The 17,265-nt window shown below is 40.1% G+C and overlaps 1 non-coding gene across 1 annotated transcript; it reads left to right on the top strand.

Moving 5' to 3' along the window:
* Nucleotides 1-16,509: 16,509 nt before the first annotated feature.
* On the top strand, nucleotides 16,510-16,583 carry TRNAT-AGU. Its single transcript has one exon. It is a non-coding gene; the product is annotated as a tRNA-Thr (tRNA).
* Nucleotides 16,584-17,265: the final 682 nt, after the last annotated feature.

The raw sequence follows: 17,265 nt of genomic DNA, 5'->3' as shown, positions 1-17,265 counted from the left end.
TGTATTGGCTGGTGGATTCTTTACCACTTGAACCACCTGGGAAGCCCCACTTAGAGACTAATAAAATAGGTCATTTTCCAAAAAAGAAAAAACCCTCACAACTATTGATATGAAAGTGCTTTTAGGCAAGAGCACTTTCATATCAATCGTCTCATTTGGTTCTCAATCCCACTATGGGATGTTGAATTGTTTACAGATGAAGAAGCAGCTGGGAGAGGTGCAGTGATGTGGCTGAGGCCTGACACTCAGTAGCTGTGCTGGCCTTTGAACCCAGAATTCTGACCCCACCTTCAGGCCTCTCCCCCTTGCACTACTCACGTATGCAGCATTCTTTGGGAATGCAACTCTAGGTTCTGGGCACATGGAATAAATGGGCAAAATATCTTCAGCCTCAACAGAGGCAATCTATTCATAACAATAAGGCAGGCAAGTAAGTAAGTTACTGCAGTCCCTTGCAATAGGACAGAGATTAGAGGTAGGAACAAAATACTTCAGGAAAAGAGAAAAGAGTAACGAATTCTTAGTAGAGAGGGTAGGAAGGGATTTACAGACTTGGATTTTGAAGGGTGAATAGAAATTTCCATGTGGAAAATGGAATGAATCCTATTTCCAAGCAGAAGAAACAGCACAAAGCTAGAAAGTTATGCTTAAAGTAAACTGAGGTACTCAGTGAAGCTGAAGCACCCAGTGTATAGGAGAATAAAGCAGATCAGCTAGGAGAAGTAGACAGATGTCATCCTAAGGACATGAATGTCACTATGAATTGGGTGCAATGATGTAGCCAAAAATGGATAGGGTCAGGGAGGGAAAGTGGGATTCCCAGGTGGCTTAGCAGTAAAGAATCCACATGCTGATGCAGGAGATGAAGGTTCGATCCCTGGGTTGGGAAGATTCCCTGGAGGAGGAAATGGAAATCCACTCCAGTATTTTTGCCTGGGAAAATCCCAAGGACAGTGGCATCTAGCAGGCTACAGTCCATGGGGTCAGAAGGAGTCAGACAAGATTGAGTGACTGAGCTCGCATGCAGGGAGGGTGAATGAATAAAGGCAATGAATATACCCAAGGAGCATCTTTTGTTTTTAGAAAGATTGTTATCAACACAGAAAGAGAACACAGAAAGGGAATAAAGGATCAGAAGCTGTTGAGGGAGGGAAATTTATGAGGTGAGTGCAGTATCATTGAAAATAATAAGGACGAATGGACAAAAACAGTACGCTGTATTCCCACCCTGCAACGCTATTAAGCCTTATGGCATAAAGGTATGGAATTTTGATGTATGCTGTAATGTGGATGGACCTTGAAAACATTATGCTTAGTGACATAAGCCAGACACAGAAGAAAGACAAAGGTATGATTCCACTTATACCAAGTACGTAAAATAGGCAAATTCAGAGACACAATGTAAAATACAGGCTACAGGGTTGGGGAGAGGCAGGAACGAGGAGCAACTGTTAATGGGCACAGAGTTTATGTTGGGGAAGATGAAATAGTCTGGGCATAGATAGTGCGATGGTTACACAGGATGTGAATGGACAGAATGCCACTTACAGAATTGTACACTTACACATGGTTAAACTCAGGTTAAGAATTTTACAATTACAAGAATAAGGGCTGGTGGTTGTATAGAAATATCCTAAAGCAAATACAATAAAACGATGGGTTTAGACTTGAGCCCACTGATGCTGAGGTATCTGTGGGATGACCCACTAGGACTGCCAAAGAACTTTTTTGTATCTGTGGGTCTGGAGCTTGGTGGAGGGATCAGGGCTTAAAATATCCTTCAAATTCTTGCCTGGGAAAAATGGAACCTGCCTCATAGAACTACTATTAGAACTGTGCTTCTGTGTTGGGGGTAGTGGTACTGCCCAGTGGTGTAAAATAATTGAGGACAGTGAATTACTTGAGTCTTTTATTTTGCGGGTACAACGGAGAAAGGGAGTGGGTGAGGCCTCTCTCTGTCCAGTCAGGCTTCTGGGAACTGGTTGGTTCGCATATGTTATAACAGACCATGGAGGTGGAGGGGGAGACAAGGACAGGGCTTATTGCCCAGCTGCTGGCGATTCTGGGGGGAGGCAGCCCCAACCAGCAGGGATGACCTCTGCTACAGAGCTACCCTGCCTGGGGTCCCACCCTTCTGAGGGCAGCCTGTGAAAGTGAAAGTGAAGTCGCTCAGTCGTGTCCGACTCTTTGCGACCCCATTGACTGTAGCCTACCAGGCTCCTTTGTCTGTGGGATTTTCCAGGCAATAGTTCTGGAGTGGATTGCCATTTTCTTCTCCAGGGGATCTTCCCAACCCAGGGATCGAATTTGGGTCTCCTGCATTGTAGACAGACGCTTTACCATCTGAGCCACCGCTCACCCAGTGACTAGTAAGTATAAAGTCCCAGACATTTCAGCCATGTCAGCCTAACATGAAATGACTCTGATGGGTCATTTTGTTCCAGAGCCCCCACCCAGTGGGGTTGGCCAAAGCTGCTATCACATCTACATCACAACTTAACCATCCCTCCCATCCACTGGAATGGTCCAAGGTGCTCCCTCACAAACATCCTGCATGCTAACCTGCAGTCTCTGAGTCTGAACCTCACCTGTGACAGGAGACTAAGTAGCTACCAGCTTTTTTGACTTTACCTAGAAAAGACTCTGATGCAGGAGGAGAAGGGGACGACAGAGGATGAGATGGCTGGATGGCATCACTGACTCAATGGACGTGAGTCTGAGTGAACTCCGGGAGTTGGTGATGGACAGGGAGGCCTGGCATGCTGCGATTCATGGGGTTGCAAAGAGTCGGACACGACTGAGCGACTGAACTGAACTGAACTGAGAGTAGTCATCCCAAACTGTGCTGACTGGATCCCTTAAGGCAGTCCCAAACTCTGGATTCTCCATGTGGACTGGTGAGTAGCTAATGGCTATTTTCTGTTTTATGAGATAAAGTGTTAACAGGCTTCAATTAATCCACTTGGACAACTAACAAAAAGACTATGTGTTCAGCAAATAATTCCATCCTGGCCACCCCAAAGCCCTCCTATAACAAAAGTCATTAAACCTTAATGTGTTTTATTTTCTTTCCTGTAGCCCTGAAGTGTTTGCTGACATTTGAAGCCTGGTAATAATCATCGTCCCCCAGCCATGTTTCTGAATCTTCAGGCAAATTCTTGGCTGTCCCATTTTCTGAGTCAGATGTTCTAATCAACTAATTCATTCTAAACAGCATTGCTTCTGGATATAAAGAAGGAAGAAAAAATAAACCTCTTTAAACTTTAGGGTCACAAAACTGCACTAGAAAAAGTCCCCAGTGGAATCACTGGATGGTCACAGATTACAGATTGATAAAAATCAATATAGTTGAGATGTTTATTCATTTGGCGTGGATCAAATGAACCAAGATTGAAGACAAAAAAAAAAAAAAATTGCTCATTCAAAACCTCTTAGAGGGATTTGTTTTGGTTTTGCTTTGGTCTTCAGCTGCTTTTTCACAGTACATTTTAAAGCCCAGTAAACTAAGAAAAGCACATTTTGCATTGTATTTAAAGTAATCTCAGGAACATATAGACTGATTAACTAGGATATAGGTATATAAACCTTTATAAATAAGAGATTTCAAATGGACTCATTCTTTAAAATTGCATCTGCCTGATTAACAGTAGCAAATGTTTATTGAGCACTGATAATGTGCATATATAACTGTTATACATGCATTGTCTTGCTTCATCTTCCAACACACCTGAGACAGGTAGAGCCTGCAGGCATAAGGTGAATGACACCACTTGCAGTTGTGCAACGTGGCAGCCCAAGGATAGGTTCATTTTCTCTTTCTCTGATGAGGGAGGGAGGCGTGGAGGCACACAATGATTCAGCACCTTGCCACCAACTCACACAATTGATGCATGACACAGATAGGACTCCAACTGGCTGATTTAACTAACCCAGGGCTGTTACATTACCCTGCACCTTGCCCTCTGCTGCAAGACACAAGAGCTCACTGTGGCAAGGAACAGTGTCATCTCTGTGATAACTTCCTCTGTGTTCTAGCTGTCCCCTTTGCCTTCACTCTCCTTTTGCACATCTCTTCCTCCCCAAATCCCATGCATCCATTAAGGTCCACAGAAAATGTCTATAAAAATCTCCCTGGACCCCTTCTTCCTGTGGTAGAATTAACCACATCCTCTCTTTGTCCCCAGAGTACACTGTACCTGAATATTTTCTAGTTTCCAAGACAGAATAGTAACAGCATTCAAAAACATTTAATGAATGCACTTCTAGTACTTATAGCAGTTATCTTATTCCTTGAGACACAGAAGGAGCATTTTCTCTTGCCCTTCTGCCAACCCGCCATCCCTCATCTCTTATTTTTTTTTTACTCTTCTTTTGGACTCTACAGTTACCGGACTTGTTTATATTCACTATAGTATCTTCTGTAATGAAGGGTTACCACCTGTTTTTCCCTTTCTCCTTAGGACTCTAAATTTCTCAAGAGCAATGATGAAGTTTCATTCACTTCTGTATCCTCTTTCCTTGGCACCTGACACTTTCCCCAACTGACTTCTCAACGAATTTCAAAGAAATCTCTCTCTGGCCAGCTAAATTTGTCTACTGGATGTGGAATTCCATGTCTTAGTTCAAGGAGAGAAAAGCTCTTATCAACTGTATCAACCTATAGAATATAATTCAAAATGCAATTTCAATTTCTTGAAATTAAGGTCAATGTTACTGAAGGAATAAAACATTTATTAGCCCATTTCAAAATAGCTGCACAGAATATACAAAGTCCTGCATTTTTAGTGCTTTCATTTGTACTGGAATTGAAGAAAGGTTTCCATTTCAGAAAGAAAACACCATGAGTGTAAATAAAATGTACCATCATGTCTGTATTGGGTCAATGATAATTCTTGCATCATAGGCTGTATGATACGATAGTTTAAAACATACTTTCGAATCTATCTGAGGGTGGAAGGTGTATGATATAGTAAATCACCATACAAAGGAACCTCAATGTAGCCTAAATGCACTTATGCTTCTCTCATATTAAAACTTATGTGAAAATTTATTAGAACATTAGGCCAAAGTAATTTCATCCTTAGATGTCCAACTGGATTTGGAGAGACTATTAACATTTACACTAACACCTACGCTACGAACACAGCAAGGTCATCCGCTTAGATGGAGCAAGAAGATAAAAGAACTCTTCATGATAGTCAGCGTTGGTGACACAAGATTAGTACCTCAAAGCTCCCCAACAGGACATTTTCATTGCCTTCTCCAGAGGATCTTCCCAACCCAGGGATCGAACCTGGGTCTCCCGCATTGTAGGCAGATGCTTTACCATCTGAGCTACCAGGGAAGTACAAGGACATTTTCATTCTTGTTTCATACAATCATATCAAACTAGTGACCTCGTCCCCAAGCCCACTCTATATCATAAACATAAGAGGAGGAGGAAAGGAAATTCTGCAATAATGAGATGAATGGTGAACGAGGGAAGGACTAATACCAAGGCAGCATAAATGCTAAAGACTAAACAAAAGTTATATTAGGGTGGAGGCAGTGCTCGCTGGCACAAGTGGGTCTCCTCCACCTTCACAGCCCTGCATTTATGTTGGCTGATATAACTACTGAAGTTGACTGGAAGCCAAAATCATCAAGAATGCAATGAAATATATCCGGGATCCTTTTTTTTTTCCCCTAAAAAAAAGGTTAGGAAATATGTGAAAAATTTAGATGTTCCTGTCAATTAGAAGAATATTATAAAGTACAACAGAACTACTTGAAAAATTCAGATATTCAGAACCCATTCATTAGGGTTCAAGGAATAGAGGTTTCCACTTCGAGGACTTAACACAGTGGAGAATGTAAAGCCTGTCCAGACTAGTAGTTTTCTTTAAAGGCAAAGCAAACTTTTAAATGCTATCAGGTCCAATCCCTTTCTCAATTCAGACTCAACTTGATATGTCACTGCTTTTTAAATTAGTTCATCTCTGACTACACCTAACCTGAAGTGCAACACCAGTCATCTCAAAACCACCTACATGGTGTGGACAATCCTGCAAACAGACTTTCAGATGGGAGCAGGATGGTGTGTGGCTGAAAAGTAACCTGATTTTTATGCTTCCTTTCCCCTTCCCTCCCTCTTCACATTTAGTTTAAAAATCAATACTAAAGAACTGCAGTTTATATAATGGGTGCTATTGCCAAGTAGCACCAGTAGTACCTTTTTTCTTTTTTTATTGGAGTATAATTGCTTCACAATGTTGTGTTAGTTTCTTCTGTACAACAAAGTGCATCAGTTATATGTATACCCATATACATGTATCCCCTCCCTCTTGGGCCTCCCTCCAACCCCTACCCCCATCTTACACATGGAGGTCATTATAGAGCACCGAGCTGAGCTCCCTATGCTATGCAGCAGCTTCCCACTAGCGATCTACTTTACACATGGCAGTGTATATATGTCAATCCTAATCTCCCAATTTGCCCCACTCCCCACTCCCCATATGCCCATTCTCTATGTCTGCATGTCTATTCCTGCCCTGCAAATAGGTTCACATATACCATTTTTCTAGATTCCACATATATGTTAATTTACAATATTGATTTTTTGCTTTCTGACATTTCAGTCTGTATGACAGACTCTAGGTCCATCTACATCTCTACAAATGACCTGCAGCAAACGTAATTTTCAATGTCAAAAAGCACCAATAGTATCTTAATTATAATTACTCACATCTGGCCAGACTTCAGATCTCACTGGACACATTTTCAATCTTACAAACATTAGGAACTCAAGGCTATATCCTTTATCATCATGTATAACCTAACACCTCAAAGAATCATTCAGTGTTTCCAGTTTGCTGGTTTACCTTCTGACAAGTTTTCTGAGAGAGATGGGAATGAAATTAACTTGCATTACATGCAAGATGCTGCCCACACAAATGCCAGAAAGGGAAGCAAAATGAACAGCCAGACCATATGGCGTGAGCTTGACAGCATAAAGAAACTAGTTCTGCATGAGCAACAAGGAACATCTTGAAATGTACAAGACATATGTGTTTTAGAAAGAAAGCTGGAGTGTTTCATAATAAAAACAGGACAAAGTGAACCACGAGTGCTGAAAAAAGTTTTAATTAAAAATGGTTTTTTAGCCTTCAATGTGAATATACAATATGCTTCACAGATGGATTTTTATATTTAAATCTTATCCAAACCAAAAAGTAAGTGAGAAAAATAAAGCTTCTGGAAATGACACAAGAGGCTAAAATGTATGTAAACAATAGAGGATTCTGGTACAAACAAACAAGAAAGGAAGAACAATCCTTCTGTCACCCATTTGCTGCTTGCACACTGCGTAAGTAGATCATATAACCCACCTTTGGTGCAGACACGTTTCTCCCTGGTTTAAATACATAACAGAAACACAGACTTGGGAAACGACCTAAGTGTGCAGCCACAGAGCAATGATTAAATCAACTCAGAGTATATCAGTGCATTATTAAATAGTCATTAAAATACATTTATGCACCACTTTAGAAAAATGAAGAAATGCGTATGTGTTACCATTAAAATAGAAAGGTACAAAATTTGTTTGTAAAAACAAATGACTGTAGAAATACATAGAATATTGCCAGTAAAATGTACAAAATATTACAAGTTATCTCATTTTTACTTTCACATGAGTACTTTATAAGTCTTCCAATTTTTATGTATCTTTTTAAAATCAGAAAATAACATTTGAAAAATCCAATTAAAAATATTTCTAGAAATATTTTCCTAGAAAAAGTGATATAAAAACAATGACTCTAAGTTTATTAGAAAATGTTCTTATATTAATCTTTGATGTCTGACTTGTGGACCTTGTCTATATGGTTCTGCTCTGGGTCCAAGACAGGAAGGAATTATCCCTAAAGTTCACCGGCTATGGGCAAACAATGAATGAAACACAGACATTTAGCAGATGAAGACATGAAAATTATGCTCTGTGTGTACACAGGGCCAATGGCTATACTTTTCTACCTTTTCCTTGGAAAAAAAGTCTAAACCAAACAAAAAGCTATCTAAAGCTCTTCCCAATGCATTTAAACAGCTTGACGTTAAGCTGGAAAATCTCTGGCAATGATTTTAGTGTTTGAAAGTATCTTAATGCCAGGAATTACTCTTCTGTACAAAATATTTATTTTTTTAAGTTCAGCTGGGGTTTGAGCTTTATGTGAGATCTTTAAGATGGATCAAAAGTAAATTCAGGAATAGCATTTCTTATGAGGTTCTCTGAAGGTTTCATTTCAAAGCCATATTTATTTATTGTCAATGCTCCTTCCCTATGTGAAACTCTAGCTCCAGGCAACCAATCAACTTGCGATCCACGAACACACTTCACAAACACTTCCACATCTTTATGCATTGTTCAATTTTTTTCCACTTAAAAGTACTTTTCTCTTTTCCCACCTATTCTAACCAACCCATGCTGCAGACTGGATTCCTCTGTATTCATAGAGCCTTTTCAGACAAGTGACTAGTTCTCTCCATTTTTTGAACCTTTACTACTCACTGACTCTTCAGCAATTATAGATTCTTATCTCTTACTAGATTTTTGATACTTACTACAAGAATAAATTAAAAAGCAAAGATATTACTTTGCTGACAAAAGTCCATATAGTCAAAGCTATCGTTTTTCCAGTAGTCATGTATGGATGTGAGAGTTGAACCATAAAGAAGGCTGAGCACTGAAGAACTAATGCCTTTAATTTATGGTGCTGGAGGAGACTCTTCAGGGTCCCTTAGACTGCAAGGAGATCAAGCCAGTCAATTGTAAAGGAAATCAACCCTGAATATTCATTGGAAGAACTGATGCTGAAGCTGAAGTTCCAGTCTTTTGGGCTACCTGATGTGAAGAGTCAACTCATTGGAGAAGACCCTGATGCTAGGAAAGACTGAAGGCAAAAGGAGAAGAGGGCAGCAGAGGATGAGATGGTTAGATAGCATCACCAACTCAATGGACATGAATCTGAGCAAACTCAGGAAGATAGTGAAGGACAAGGAAGCCTCGTGTGCTTCAGTCCATGGGATCAGACATGACTTAGCGACTGAATGACAACAAGAAGTATGTCATCTGCTAAATTAGAGTGAAAATTCAATGAGAACAATTTAATAAGTAAGTAATTTTTACATTATCCAAAGTGTTTTGACATGCAAATGTTCAATAAATATGCAGAAGGATGAACAAATGGCTGGAGAAACAGACTACACAACTCTTGCCTTGGATCATAATATGACTTTGGGATGTCAAGTATATTCGCAAATGATACTATGAGAATGAAATGGTATTACATGAGTCCCTAAAACTTTTGGGGGTCTGAGGACAGAATTCAAATTCTATAGTAAGGCATATGAAGAAGGACCTTAATATAATGTCAACATACCCCCATTTCACCATACACCCCTGTACTCTAACCACACTGAACTGCAGTTCCCTGAAGATGCTGTGCCTCTTTCATGTCCACAAAACCTCTGATGCCCAGCCTCTCCTCTTCTGAGAAAATCATCCACTAAGACCAAGGTGAAAGACTGATTCCTTTGTGATGTCTTCCTTCACTCATTAAGGAAGTGGTTGCTTCCTCTTCCATACACCTTCCTTTTCCATACACCGACCCAAATATCACTCACATACATTTACAACATTTTACAACTCACTGTATGTATGTTTGAGAGGTCAGGATTCAGTTCAGTTCAGTTTAGTCACCCAGTCATGTCCGACTCTTTGCAACCCCATGGACTACAGCATGCCAGGCCTCCCTGTCAATCATCAACGCATGGAGCTTACTCAAACTCATGTCCTTTGAGTAGCTGAGGCCATCCAACCATCTCATCCTCTGTCGTCTCCTTCTCCTCCCACCTTCAATCTTTCCCAGCATCAGGATATTTTCACATGAGTCACTTCTTCACATCAGGTAGCCAAAGTATTGGAGTTTCCATTCAGCATCAGCCCTTCCAATGAACACTCAGGACTGATTTCCTTTAGGACGGACTGGTTGGATTTCCTTGCAGTCCAAGGGACTCTCAAGAGTCTTCTCCGACACCACAGTTCAAAAGCATCAATTCCTCGGTGCTCAGCTTTCTTTATAGTCCAAGTCTCATATCCATACATGAGTACTGGAAAAACCATAGCCTTGGCTAGATGAACCTTTGTTGGCAAAGTAATGTCTCTGCTTTTTAATATGCTGTCTAGGTTGGTCATAACTTTCCTTTCAAGGAGTAAGCATCTTTTAATTTCATGGTTGCAGTCACCATTTGCAGTGACTTTGGAGCCCCCCCAAAATAAAGTCTGTCACTGTTTCCACTGTTTCCCCATCTATTTCCCATGAAGTGATGGGACTGGATGCCATGATCTTAGTTTTCTGAACGCTGAGCTTTAAGCCAACTTTTTCACTCTCCTCTTTCACTTTCATCAAGAGGCTCTTTAGTTCTTCTTCACTTTCTGCCATAAGGGTGGTGTCATCTGCATATTTGAGGTTATTGATATTTCTCCCATCAATCTTGATTCCAGCTGTGCTTCATCCAGCCCAGTGTTTCTCATGATGTACTCTGCATATAAGTTAAATAAGCATGGTGACAATATACAGCCTTGACATACTCCTTTCCCAATTTGGAACCAGTCTGTTGTTCCATGTCCAGTTCTAACTGTTGCTTTCTGACCTGCATTCAGATTTCTCAAGAGGCAGGTCAGGTGGTCTGGTATTCCCATCTCTTTCAGAATGTTCCAGTTTGTTGTGATCCACACAGTCAAAAGCTTTGGAATAGTCTAGAAAGCAGAAACAGATTTTTTTCTGGAACTCTCTTGCTTTTTCGGTGTCCAGCAGATGTTGGCAATTTGATCTCTGGTTCCTCTGCCTTTTCTAAAACCAGCTTGAACATCTGGAAGTTCATGGTTCACGTATTGCTGAAGCCTGGCTTGGAGAACTTTGAGCATTACTTTGCTAGTGTGTGAGATGAGTGCAATTGTGTGGTAGTTTGAGCATTCTTTGGCATTGCCTTTCTTTGGGATTGGAATGAAAACTGACCTTTTCCAGTCCTGTGGCCACTGCTGAGTTTTCCAAATTTGCTGGCATAGTGAGGGCAGCACTTTTACAGCATCATCTTTCAGGATTTGGAATAGCTCAACTGGAATTCCATCACCTCCACTAGCTTTGTCCATCAGATCAGATCAGATCAGTTGCTCAGTCATGTTCAACCCTTTGCGACCCCATGAATTGCAGCACACCAGGTCTCCCTGTCCATCACCAACTGCCGGAGTTCACTCAGACTCATGTCCATCGAGTCAGTGATGCCATCCAGCTATCTCATCCTCTGTCGTCCCCTTCTCCTCCTGCCCCCAATCCCTCCTAGCATCAGAGTCTTTTCCAATGAGTCAACTCTTCACGTGAGGCGTCCAAAGTACTGGAGTTTCAGCTTTAGTATCATTCCTTCCAAAGAAATCCCAGGCTGATCTCCTTCAGAATGGACTGGTTGGATCTCCTTGCAGTGCAGGGACTCTCAGGAGTCTTCTCCAACATCACAGTTCAAAAGCATCAATTCTTCGGCACTCAGCCTTCTTCACAGTCCAACTCACATCCATACATGACCACTGGAAAAACCGTAGCCTTGACTAGACGGACCTTTGTTGGCAAAGTAATGTCTCTGCGTTTGAACATGCTATCTAGGTTGGTCATAACTTTCCTTCCAAGGAGTAAGCGTCTTTTAATTTCATGGCTGCAGTCACCATCTGCAGTGATTTTGGAAAAATAAAGTCTGACACTGTTTCCACTGTTTCCCCATCTATTTCCCATGAAGTGATGGGACCGGATGCCATGATCTTCATTTTCTGAATGTTGAGCTTTAAGTCAACTTTTTCACTCTCCACTTTCACTTTCATCAAGTGGCTTTTTAGTTCCTCTTCACTTTCTGCCATAAGGGTGGTGTCATAATGATGCTTTCTAAGGCCCACTTGACTTCACATTCCAGGATGTCTAGCTCTAGATGAGTGATCACACCATCGTGATTATCTGGGTTGTGAAGATGTGTTTTGTACAGCTCTTCTGTGTATTCTTGCCACCTCTTCTTAATATCTTCTGCCTTTGTTAGGTGCATACCATTTCTGTCCTTTATTGTGCCCATCTTTACATGAAATGTTCCCTTGGTATCTCTAATTTTCTTGAAGAGATCTCTAGACTTTCCCACTCTATTGTTTTCCTCTATTTCTTTGCACTGATTGCTGAGGAAGGCTTTCTTATCCTTGCTATTCTTTGGAACTCTGCATTCAAAGGGGTATATCTTTCCTTTTCTCCTTTGGCTCTCTTCTTTTCACGGCTATTTGTAAGGCCTCCTCAGACAGCCATTTTGCTTTTTTGCATTTCTTTTTCTTGGGGATGGTCTTGCTCCCTGTCTCCTGTACAATGTCATGAACCTCCATCCTTAGTTCATCAGGCACTCTATCAGATCTAGTCCCTTAAATCTGTTTCTCACTTCCACTGTATAATTGTTAGGTATTTAATTTAGATCATACCTGAATGGTCTAGTGGTTTCCCTACTTTCTTCAATTTAAGTCTGAATTTGGCAATAAGGAGTTCATGATATGAAACCCGTGACCCCACAGGAGACCTGCCTATGGGTGTCTGGGATTCTCCAGTGAAGGCATGGGTCAGGTGGCTTGCTGCAGGGTTGGGGGCATGGACTGTAGGGGTACATGCATGGGATCTTTTGAGGGAGGTCACCACTATCTTCATTACCTCCACCATAGTTTGGCCCCAGATAAGTAGCAGGGAGGGAACACAGCTCCACTCATCAAAAGAAAATTGGATTAAAGATTTACTGAGCATGGCCCCGCCCATCAGAACAAGACCCAGTATTCCCCTCAGTCAGTCTATCCCATCAGGAAGCTTTCATAAGCCTCTTATCCTTCTCCAACAGAGCACAGACAGACTGAAAACCACAATCACAGAAAACTAACCAATCTAATCACATGAACCAGAGCCTTGTCTAACTCGATTAAACTATGTATGCCGTGTAGGGCCACCCAAGACAGACGGGTCATGGTGGAGAGTTCTGACAAAATGTGGTCCACTGGAGAAGGAAATGGCAAACCACTTCATTATTCTTGCCTTGAGAACCCCATGAACAGTATGAAAAGGCAAAAAGATAGGACACTGAAAGATGAACTCCCCGGGTCTGTAGGTGCCCAATACGCTACTGGAGATCAGTGGAGAAATAACTCAAGAAAGAATGAAGAGATGGAGACAAAGCAAAAAGAACACACAGTTGTGGATGTGACTGGTGATAGAAGCAAGGTCCGATGCTGTAAAGAGCAATATTGCATAGGAACCTGGAATGTTAGGTCCATGAATCAAGGCAAACTGGAAGTGATCAAACAGGAGATGACAAGAGCGAACGTCGACATTTTAGGAATCAGTGAACTAAAATGGACTGGAATGGGTGAATTTAACTCAGATGACCATTATATCTACCACTGTGGGCAAGAATCCCTTAGAAGAAATGGAGTAGCCATCATGGTCAACAAAAGAGTCCTTATGGTTCAGCAACACCTAGGCAAACATCACAATCACCTAGAGAGACTCTTAAAAACTCTTTAATAAGTTAAATTTATTGTATCAGGATCTCCAGAGATTGAGAGGAGGAAACTTTCTAACTGCTTCCTGAGTGACTCTCATCAGTCAGGATTTGGAAATACTGAACTGGAACAGAAAAGCTTTACCAGCTTTAGACCTGGATGCTACATAATCACACTTTCAACTAATGAGTGGAATGTTAGGTATGTCTCAGATACTCTTTGCATCCTACACTTAAGTTACTTTCAAATTATGACAATTTCCAATTATTTGGAGTAACTAGATCACTGAATTCTTTAAATGTCATGGAACTCTTTACTACTAACCATTTCTAGTACAACTCCTCATAAGTTATAAGCTGGCTAGCTTAACTTCCCTTGCTCTTCAATAGACTGGTGGTGTGTTCGTAAGTGGAATAATTAGCCAACATGTAGGGCCTGGGTAGAGAGAAGGAAAAACAAATGGCTGGAGATAGTCACAAACATACTGAAGAGTCTGAATGATGAAAACTAAGCCTTCTCCAAATATAGATGTTATCAATCAACGAGAACCAAGTATCACCTCTTAAAATCCAATATTAAAACCAATATTTAAGAGGAATATCAAGCAATAGCAGGAAAAGTTCAATAGGATATTTATGAGAAAATACTAATATTTGGTTTTAAGTCCTTGCTGAGCCACTTATACACCCACTTATATCCCCACTGTGTGACGTGCAAGACACTTAACCCAAATTTGTAAAACTGTAGATTATAACCCTGTCCTACCTAATTTATGAACATGTTATGGAGAAATACAACAAAGATAACTTATGTTAAAGGGCTTGAAAATGGTAATAGGTATACAAAATACAAGTTATTACTTATCATAGAAGTCTAGTGGAAATAGTTTTTCTAAGGTTTTAAAAGTTTGGTGGATTAAATTCACTGAAGTAAAATGTTCTTTTTCTTCCATTTTCCTCACATAAACACTTGGAAATACTTACTAACACAAAAGCTGGCATGTTCTCTCTCATTTGGAGAAAACAATTACCCCCCTGGGTTTCCAGTGGAACTGAAATTAGTTTGACTGTTTTAGTTTAAGATTATCAACAAAAATATCTCCAAATTATGCAGTTTCTATGCCAAAACACATTCTTTATTCCATATAGCTGTAGGAATGTATAATAAGTGAACAACTGCTGGGCCACAAAGGAGAGTCAGGATAATGCAAAATATTTTTAACTTATTCCTGTTGAGTGGTAGATTCCATTCAAGTATATTATTTTATTTAGCAACAGAATATTACTATAAACAGGATAAAGAGGGGGCTGTACTAAATAATTGTTTCAGAAAACATACATGTAATAGGTAAGTCCAGTAGATAATCTGTCAGCTGTGTAACAATAACAACAATAACTGTAGTAATCATATATTTATGCAGTCCTTACCATGTGCAAGGCATTGCTTTAAGCACTTTCTATATGTTAACTACTTTAATAGTCACAATGATCCCATGGGATTGGTAATAGTATCTTCATTGTATAGATGAGAAAACTAGGCACAAAGAAATCAGATAACCTGTCAAAGCTCACACAGTTATTAGGTGGCTGAAGTGGAACTAGAATCTAGAAGAGTGACTCCAGAGGCTGTGTATTTAATTACTAGGCTATTTTTCTGAGCAATGAATAATTCATATGCAGTAAGATGCAACAGCTAAAATATAATCATTCATCAGCAATTTCCAAAAACAAACACTTTAAAATTTATTTTATTTATCTTAAGTTATAAAGGAATTTTTTGAAATTGCTATTTTTAAAATTTAAGACTTCTAAAGAATTACATAGCAACCTGAGATGGGTCTACAGCTTTATGTGCATGTGTGTATGTAAGTAAGCGCACACACACACACTTCCGTGACTAGTGTCAAACAGCACAGTTTTCTGAAAAAGGTGACTACTCAATCACATTCATAACAAATTCTTAAGACTTACAGGGATGTTTATCTGACTGAGATGATCCAGGGTTACTTCTGTTGAATTATGGAGATTTAACTCTAACTTCCAAATGGGGGTTTCCCTCATAGCTCAGCTGGTAAAGAATCTGGGTTCAGGAGTCAATCCCTGGGTTGGGAAGATCCTCTGGAGAAGGAAATGGCAACCCACTCCAGTATTCATGCCTGGAGAATCCCATGGGCAGAGGAGCCTGGCAGGCTACCGTCCACGGGGTCCCAAGAGTCAGACACGATAGCAACTAAACCACCACCACCAGATGGGTAGATAGAGCCACTGACTCAATGGACATGAATTTGAGCAGACTCTGGGACATAGTGGAGGACAGAGGAGCCTGGCAGGCTACCGTCCACAGGGTCCCAAAGAGTCAGACGTGACTTAGTGACTGAGTAACAATTTTAACTTCTGCCTCTAACATCCCCCAGATCAAAAGAATAAGGTTAATTTGCAAAACATAACTGCGCTAAGTCCAAAATAAACAGAGGACAAAATAAACTTCCTAGTATCAAAACTGGTTAATAGGACAGGCCCTCAAACAACTGAGAGAAGCCACATATAAAGTTCAAGTGGACAATACTCTCAAGGACTAAGTCCTGTGTTTAGTTTCACTTGTAAAATCTACGTAAAACCTCTAGCAAAGTGCACAATGTATACAAGGTTAATAGGATTCTAAGTAATAAAAATAAATGATGTTAAGGTCTATGCCTGGGTGGATTTATACACAAAATAATGAAAGGGAAAGCAAAAGATGTCTACTTTAAGCATCTACTATTTTTTTAGGTATAATACTAATCACTTTGCAACATTTACCTAATATATTCTTCATAGTAACCATTTTAGGTAGGTATCATTCCCATTTTGTAAAAAATAAAATTAAGGTCTAATATCTTCAGATGGCACCACAGAATAGAATACAAGGCTAAGAAAGGCTCCGTGGCTTAGCTGGTTAAAGCGCCTGTCTAGTAAATAGGAGATCCTGGGTTCAAACCCCAGTGGGGCCTGCCGGTGTTCTATTTAGGCTCTGGAAGTTGGTGAAGGACAGGGAAGACTGGCGTGCTGAGATCCATGGGGTCACAGAGTCGGACACGACTAAGTGACTGAACTGAAATGAATATTATACAACCTACATAAACTAAATAACTAGTAAACTTAAGAGCCATACTGAAAGAAATCTGATTTGGTCTTGTGTCCTGAAATAATTTTGAAATTTTTTTACATTTATTCCACTTTCTGTCCAATCAGATCCTCAAGATCTATCAGAATACTATCTCTATACTGACCTGGAAGCACAGCTACTACAGTTACCCTTTATTGAGCGCCATGTTTTGTATGAGGTAGTTCACATGCATTAACTGGTTAAATGAACTCTACAAAAACAGCTTCCACTTCACAAATGAGGAAATAAGTTCAGAAAAGTTAAGCAGCACAGAGGTTACAAGAAAACACAGAGAACAAAATCTGAAGTTCATTCAACTTTGCAACCAACAGTATTGTTATTATGCCAGATGGATTATTTTTAAAATTGTTAATTTCTTTTCCCAGATCACTTCCAAAAAATAATTAGGATAGTGCCTAACATGTGTCAAAGAATGTCCACATTATGTTCCTACTTAATCCTAATACTTTTATGAGGAATGGAGGGCAATGTTTATCAATATCTTATTTCACAGGCTAAAAAAAGAG

The sequence above is a fragment of the Bos indicus x Bos taurus genome, chromosome 3 (assembly GCF_003369695.1).
Source record: "Bos indicus x Bos taurus breed Angus x Brahman F1 hybrid chromosome 3, Bos_hybrid_MaternalHap_v2.0, whole genome shotgun sequence".
Classification (NCBI taxonomy): Eukaryota; Metazoa; Chordata; class Mammalia; order Artiodactyla; family Bovidae; genus Bos; species Bos indicus x Bos taurus.
Note: the sequence above shows the minus strand (reverse complement) of the source record. Positions and strands in the feature narration are given on the sequence as shown.